Source organism: Myotis nattereri (assembly GCF_964212035.1).
Source record: "Myotis nattereri genome assembly, chromosome: 11".
Classification (NCBI taxonomy): domain Eukaryota; kingdom Metazoa; phylum Chordata; class Mammalia; order Chiroptera; family Vespertilionidae; genus Myotis; species Myotis nattereri.
Window position 1 is genome coordinate 59,108,033 of NC_138086.1, and position 8,750 is coordinate 59,116,782.

Genomic DNA, 8,750 nt, shown 5'->3' on the forward strand with positions numbered 1-8,750 from the left:
TTTATTTACAAGGGAGACACGGAGGATCAATAGGCCTTAATGTTTTACAGTTTGTAAAGTTTACTAGTTTCCTCAAGGTATATGGACAAGGTGATTTTTAGGTCTCTACTTATGGTGCAGACAGAAGAAGAGATAAAATGAAGTCAAGAGTCCATGCAATCTTAGGAAAGACTTAGAAGCATTGTGTATTTTATTTTTATTGTTTGAAGTATCACATCTGTCTCCTTCGTGCATTTTATTTTACTAGTAATAGCTCACTTCTTACCGTCTTTCCTTATGGTTTCTAATCCAGGAATTCTAAACGAGCAGCAGGATGGTATGTTGGTCTCTGGGGCCAGACTGGCTGGGTTCAAATCCTCCCACTGCCTTTTACCCGTCCTGAGAAGTTACACAGCCGATACCTTTGGCCTCAGTTCCCTTAACGGTAAAATGAGGATAATCACAGGAGCTGCCTCACAGTAGGTTATTGTAGGGAAAGAGTGAGATATTATGTGTTTATCTCACCAGTGTATCTACAGTGGTGCCAGCACAGTGGGGAATACAGGTGTGTTAGAGATTATTATCCTTTTCAATCTGGGGTCCATCGGCTTTCGAAAGGCTAAGAACCAATTATATGAAACATGCCAGTGCACTTTTGATAAAAGAGACACAGGTTTGGCCTGGCCAGTGTAGCTCAGCTGGTTGAGTGTCATCCCGGAGGTTGAGGTTCAATTCTAGGTCAGGGCACATGCCTGGGTTTGGGGCTTAATCCCCAGTAGAGAGTGTGCAGGAGGCAGTAGATCAATGTTTCTTGCTCATCGATGTCTCTCTCTCTCTCCCTCCCTCTCCCTTCCTTTCTCTCTGAAATAATTAATTTTTAATGTAAAATAAAATAAAGGGAGACACAGGCTTTACCAGATCTTCCAGGTAGGTAATCTAATACTAGAAACTTCTAAGACCATTTGGGCAAGAGCCTAACTTCCTAATGCGAGCTGCGCAGACAGAGCAAACACAAAGACGGATGTACTAGTAAGCTGCCCGTTTACGTGGAGGTGTTAATCATGAAATTATAAATTGCACTACAATGTAAAGGGCTGCTCCTTCTCTTACTGGACATCTAACCAGTACTAATGGCTCTCCCCCCAGCCCTCCACCACCACAAGGTACAAATCTGAAAATGAACCACATTGACAGGCCCCACTGGTGTACGTGAGGTAGATCAATAGCTGTCGGCAAAGAAAATTCTGGAGGAATCAGAGTGAGTCTGGGAAGGACAAAACCACTGGCCACCTAACACCCCTGTTTATGCTCAGACTCTAAAACTGCTGGGAGCCATGGTAACTGTCACAGGATCAGAGAGGAGAGGGAAAATGCCGGGGGGGCGGGGGGCGTGCAGAGACTAGCATTTGTCTTTCTGAGGCAGCACAGACCCTCCGTGGGAAGGAGGAGACAGATGGGAGGACAGCGTTTTGCGGCTGTGTTTTCTGGAGCATCTACCAGAGAACGCTTGACTCCTCGCAGCCACTGTCAGATATGCGTTTAGAATAACTTTCCTCCATGACAACAGGTAATCCTCACAATGTTTCAGCCTCTAACAAGAGGGCAGAGGTGTTGCTTTTCTAGCATTTCTGCCTTTCGGTTTGCACATTAATAACCTCGAATCGCTGCACAGGGCTCTAAATCATTGACGCTGCCTTGCTTGATATTTCCTTTATTATTATTGCTTAAAAATGATTAATTCTGTCTTCTCTCTGGACCATTTTGACAACTTCCTGGAAAGGGCCTTGCTGCTTTAAGATTACACCTTTGGTTCCCATTAGATATTTCTGGAATCAAAGTAGAGACGCTGCTGATTTCACCTTAAGAAACATACCAACAATTGAAGTTCTTTTTCCTTCCTGGTTTAATCATAGATCAAACAATCAGTATCTGTAGGATGCCAATCCTGCGCACAGCACCATACTAGCTACATATAGACGGCAGCGGCCACTCCCTCGAGGGGGTCAGGAACTAATTGGAGAGTTAGAGCAGCAGCATTGGGAAAAGGAGAAGCTGTGTGACACCCGCCGTGCTCCACTGCGGAGACGGGAAGATGAATGAGGAAGGGCTCATGCTCTCTGTGGCAGGGGAGTTCCTACAAGGAACTGTCGGGGGTAAGAGCTTAAAAGGCTTCCAGAACTTTCTTCAAAGGAGGCGGAGACAGATGGGAGTCGGCATAGGAAGACGTGGTAACTAAGGTGCACATTGAAGGATGGGCAGGATGTAGACAGACAGGCAACGTGAAGGAAGACAATCAGGGAGGTGGGAACAGCCAGCTCCCGTGACACTCAGTGCTGGGGGCCGTCTCTGAGGCAGTAATTTACGTGAGCAATGCCCTTCAGGATCTGAAAGTACACAACCTGCACACGCATACCCACTGCCCGTGGAGATGGGCAGGATAGCAAGGGAATATCACATCTTCAGTCTCATCAAGTTACCTGCCATTATTAAAACATAAAAGCAAAAAATAAATTTTTAACGTTTTAGGAAACAAATTCTGGGAAACCAAACAAGGGGTTTTGTGCTTCGCAGATCACTGCTAACCCTGTTTGCATCAGGGCCAAACTAATACCCCAAGAGGCTGCTGGGAGAAATCATCTCGCAAAACATGTTTGAACTAAAGACAGGATTAAGGCCCTTGTCCTTCTGCCAAATGACCTACTTCAAAGGAGCCCCGTTTAAATGTAATGGGTGGATTTACATGCGTTAGCAGATTTGCCCAGAGCCTATCTGAAACCTTCCCTCCATATAACACTTTCATCAATTCACAGAGGAGGCTGTTCTTCGTAATTAGATGGAAAACAATAGAATGCCGTGCACTGTCATTATTATTTCCCCACTAACTGAGCAGGTAAGCAAGTTGGCTCAGGTGCATGGAGTGAGTCAGCCACAGCTCTTCACACGGTGGTTCTGGCCGCAGCCCTGCGCTGGTTAAACACTCTGGTGGACCCTTGAACATTCAGGAAATTCCCTTAAGCCTGCGATACTTCGGTGCATGCACTCATATACCAGATTCATGAAAGACACAACAAAGAAACAGCTTCTGTAACAAATCTTCTCCGAAAGGGGCAAAGGTAAGTGGTGCCACCAGCAAACACCTGTGGAGGCTGACTGCCTGTCAGGTGAGGCTTGGCTAATGTGCTCATCTGGAGCCCGACCCCAAAGCCCTCCCCATCCCCAACTACGGGGCTCAGGGTACATACATGGTTTGCAGAGGCTCAGGGAGCCCAGGATGCTGAAAGCTACGGAATGAGGAGAGTCCTTAGCTTCACTCTGAGCAGTCACTGAGAGACCTAAGCCGCTGCCACACACTCCATCCACCTGTAAGGAAAGGGGAACAGGTTAGGGCCATGGTCCTTGGCGATGCTTCACTGCACATGGGGGTGGGAGCGGGGAAGGGGCAGCTTGCATTGTCCCTAAGACACTTGCTTCCGTCAGGGACTCCTTTCCAGAATCACCCCACCCCCACCTCTAAGGACAAGCTAATTTTATGGCAGTTATTATAGCAGCCCCATAAGGAAATTTTTGGCTCAGCCACAAGCCAACCTATTAACATGATACAATGCTGATGCAAACACATCTACCCAACATACAGATGTAATGCAAGAACACAAGCTAATAAAAGCCTATATGCATTGAAAGGATTGGGCTTGCTTTCCTATTTATGGAAGAAAAAATGCAAAGTGGACGATTGATGCAAAGGCACGTACACAGGCTGACTATAGAGCGCCCTCCTGTAGGGAGAGGTTCCATGAATCCCCCAGAGGACGGACGACGCACCCCAGAGGGAGCTCGATGCCAGTGTGCCCGCTCACTGCATTAGAACCCACAGCAGCACTTTAAGTATGGGTGTTCCCTGCACGTACACAGGGGGCCAGAAAGCAGGCTGTCTTAGTCCTGGATTCCCCGGATCACAGCCTGAAACGAGGCTTCCGGAGCCAGCAATAGGAGAGTGGAGATGGTCACCCCGGAGGAAGGGAGCCGAGGGGGGCGCATTACCAAGAGAGATTAGGGAAGCTTCGTCCCGCTGCAGAACTCTGGGAGGAGAAGAAAGTTATCGGAGTTATTCCATTAGAGTGCGAGAGCGCTGGGGGACTTGTACCCCAACTCCCCCCAGTCACTGGGCGCCAGCTCTGTTTCAGACCCCAGGCTAACCCTCCACACAGCGATGGGTGCTGCGCTTTAGAGCCTGGCTGGTGTGCGCACCTCTCACACAGGTCTTCCTCGGCAAACCCCTGGGTGTGAGGCCCGAGGACAGCGCTTCCAGGCGAGCATGCCCTTTCCCAAAGCGCGTGTTTCTCCCGGACTTCAGGCAGACAGACGCCCACTTCCTATTTCCCGAAGCTGCATGGCCCACGGAGGCCAAGGGCCAAAGGAAGAAGCATGCATTCGTTTCCTAGAGCCGCTACAGCCAAGAATCACAGGCCCTGGAGCAGCTGGGATTGTCACTTGGCTGAGTACATGGAGGTCCAGGGGACTGAAAGCGTCAGGGAGACCTGTGTTTTACTCTCGGCTCTACTTTCTCGCTAGGCATGCGCTCTGCCTCTCCATCCCTCCGCTTCCTCGTCTGTTAAGTGGGAGAAAGTGCACTTCAATGTACAGCAAGCACTCACTGTGCGGGATGTGCCTGGCACAGCACCTGGCCCACAGAAAGCTCTCCGTGAGGCCAGCTCCTGCCATTGCTCCCGCTGCACCGGGCTTCTGTCAGCGTGTGAGCTCGTCTGGATAGTTCCCTCCATTAGAGAGCAATGCCCGTGGAGCCACGGTCTGTCTGAGGCACAGGTCGGGAGGCTCGTTTTGCATTATGCCAAGCAGTTCTGCAACCCCGACCACCTGGCCATTTCATGCACGTGTCACTGTTCAATAAAGGCAGGAGGACAAGTGTAGACAAGCACTCCAGTGACAACGGGGTCCATGGTGTGTCTTTAGAAGACCAGGTACACGCATTTCTCTTAAAAAACAGCAAACAATATTCAACCTCTATTGCTCTAAGGATTTATACCACAACTACAATCAAGCCAGCAAACAATACTATTCTAAGAGATGAGGTTGTAGACCTCAAAATGCCCCACTATGATCACACTTCAGACAAGCCTGAGGACAGGAAAAAGGTGTTGGTACTTCTAACATTTACATAAATGAATTATATATGTGTTCATAATTATTCCTCAGCTAATAATAACCTGTTTTCCCATTCCCCGAATGGATGGGGACTGATTGCATAAAGGGAGAGGGTGACAGGGGAGGGCTACGGAGTTAATGCACGAGGCGCTGTGAGTGCGCTGAGTAGGTGCTGCCTGGGGTGATGAGGGTCGCTCTGCCTGGAGAAGCTGCACAGCCACAGAGCAGCCAGGAGGCCCCTCCTGTATTTCTCTCCCAGCAGCACACAGGCTGGAAGCAGGGGCAGACCCTGCTGTTGGCTGTGTCCTGAGCATGTCACTTACCTACCTGAGCTCGGCTTCCCCATCTAGACAAGGTGTTCAGTTTACCCACATCTCCTCTAGCAGTGACGTTCATATCGGGCACAGTCAACCATGCTGAGGGCGATTCCCATGATGCAGAGAGAAATCAACATGATGCACTTCCTCCACGAGCAGGCTTCAATATCCCAAGATTCTGGGTTTATGATGAGACACAGGCATAATAGGCCCATGGAGACCTGAATGATTCATTCCTCCCCCGCCTCCCCATCTGCTTGGAGAACCCCACCCCGCCGTACAGACCCTAGAGTGAAATCCTAATGGGTCCCCACAGACCAGCATCTTAGCTAATGACTGTCCTCACCTCTCTTGACCCGTGGCCTCCTGGGCAATTCTGTGGGTGAGTTTATGACTTACATTAACTTATACAGGCTTTACTAGTAAAAGGGTTCTTTTCTGCCTCACAGCCTCTCTGCAGGAGAGTAACGCATAGGTGCTGTAGCAAGAACGTATGGAATCGTAAACGGCAGGGGTGGGCCGCCCGGGGAAACCTGACGGGGAGCGGGGAGCGAATGGATGGTGTGGATAAGCAGTGTTACAGGACTGGATTAAGATGTCAGCTGCATGGGCTACAGGCTGCCCTTCCCTGCCACGGAAGTCGTCCCTCTGCTTGGAAATAGCCGGGCACTCAGAGAGAGAGTCTGAGATGCTGGCAAGACAGGGCAGGTGCCTTGAGGGACAACAATTAGCAACTAAAAGTGAATGGAACAGAACCAGGTGACAGGCAGTCGGGAGCACTGGGTTTTGGTTGCCTTCCCCTGCTGGTATCCACGCCTCCCAGCACTGACAGCATTGCCCTTGAATGCACAGTGCTTGATCAGCCTATTCATCTAGCAATGACCATTTTGATGGCTGTATACTTTCGTCTTATGTTTCCTTCATACGAGCTACAGGCATGCAGCTAGCTGCTGCCTAGACAGCCTTCTGTCCAGCGTGGGGGCTCTTGGAGGGATGGTCCCTAGGACTTATGCCGGATGTCTGATGAAGGAAGGCAAAGAGGGAGCCCTTGACACAGTTCTACTGGGAGATGCAAAATGTAAATTCATGCCACTTACTACAAATTCCCAGAAGCTCTTGAGCGTTTGCCTTTGCTTATGAAGCATGCTCTGGACTTGAGCAAATGGAACGTGCTGTGAACCCTGCCCCAGGTTATTTATCCCAGCAGCACAGGCTCAGTGCCTGAGCTTCACAGTCATGAAGGCCCCAGTGGGCCCCGCTCTTTCGCTCTGAATGTAAATAAGCCTGGCGCCTTTGCATTCATTCCTCCTCAGAGGTCAGACTTCTGAATGACAGAACCATCTCCGAGGCTCTGCCATGAGCCCTCTGTCAGCGGGGAGGCCACGCCACTGATGAGGTCCAGCTCCCTATGCCAGGGCTCAGCAAACCGCAGTCCCTGGGCCACGTGCAACCTGCCCTTGCTTTTTAAATAAAGTTTAACTGGAACACAGCCATGCACATTCATAATGGATTGTCTGTGACTGCGTTCGACTACAGCAACAAAGCTGAGCAGTTGTGACAAAGACCATCTGGACTGCGAAGTCTGGAATACTTTCCACCTGGTCCTTGAAAGAGAAAGGTTGCTGACCCAGCCTATGGCCCCTTCCCCAGACTTCCCTGGAGTACCTGGTGGAAGGCAGGATGGAGGGGAAGCATGGCCTCTCTGTACCCTGTCCCCTCCCTGGGCCCAGGGACCTCTCTTCTTGAACCTTCCTCACTCCTGCAACAGGGATTGCAAACTTTTGTTCTTTTTTCTCCAACCATCGGGTGCACAGAGGTGAATGGTCCATAGCACGACATCCCTGGTGCAAGAAAGGACCTCGCATTTGCATTTGCATTTGCCTGGGATGGGTTATTTATCCCATGTCACTCTGCAGTGTGGCCATGCACACACCCTTACAGACTGTAGTGTCGTTGGTCATGTGTTTGTGTTTTTGATGTACATAAGTGATACTGTGCTAAATCTCACTTCATTCTTTTTCACTGGAAACCATTTTCATTCAATACCATGCCTTTAAGGTTCATCTATGATTCCTGTGTATGTCTAATTCATTGTTTCTAATTATACCTCAAAGCTTTTAGAGGAAAAGGATAGTAGATTCTTCTCTCAAAAGGTGGGGACTGGTGTATAGGTTCTTTATAATACTTGTGACATAGTAGCTCCCCAGAGAAGATACGATTCTTTAAAAGGATTGCCACACGTAAAACACAATAGGGTTTACATAAATCAGTAGGATCCCTGAATTCTTTATAAACCCTGTGTCAAACTTAGTTATGAGGCAATATTTCTGATAAGCTTTCAGCATATTCTCTACTAACCACCCCCAATATATCCCTACAAGCTCATCTGTAGCTGACCATTTCCCATCATGCATTGTCTGTATTGGGTTTGAATGAAGGCAGCCAAGGTTTCGGGTTTCTCAGAAGATATAAACTCAGGTAGGCCTATCCCTAACGAGGCAAGAAAGAGCCAGAATGGTGGTAGTTCCCCGACAGCTGCTGGGCTCCCAGACCTCTCAGGAGCCGGAGGGTGGGTGAGCAGGAAGTCTCTCTCATTTGCCAGGTAAATAAATGGTGTTCAGTCAATGACTGTGTTAGACTCAAGGAAAGAGGACTCAACTTTGACCAATCATTATTCCCACAAAATACTGCAAATAGTTTCCTAGCCAAAGCTTTGAATCTCACCTATCATGAGAAGTTGTACTTTTCATGTTGCTTTTTATATTGTTAGAAAAAACTGTCTTTTGACAGTTGACACCTTTTTAGTATGAGCGTAGGAGATAAAGGGGAGACTGAAACCAAGAATTTGTGTGTACATTTACAGCAAGGATTGAATTATCATGATGTTATCAGGCTCCCAATAGAGATTCAGAAAGCTTTTGTGGAGTATGTAATGTACCATTAAAGTTACTACTATTTGCTCCGCACCCCCTAAATGTTAGGGCACTCCTAATTTGCATTTAGGGCAGTCTATTGGGAAGGGGCAGTGGGGAATGAAAGAGGAGCTGATTTGCTGCAGGGTGGAATGGTCCTTTTTACTGGCCCAGAGGGTTGTGGCTCCATGGATGATGGCAGCCAGGAACTGTAGCACATGCTCCAGCGTGGAGTCAGCCAGCTCCCAAGTCACCCCTGTGGGGTCCAGACCAATGCCAATGGCAATTCTGCTCATTAAAGAAGGGCTCTTGCTCGTCCACAATTCATTGCTTTCGTACCCAATCAATACCTCCTGCAACTCAATTTCCTAAACTATAGTTC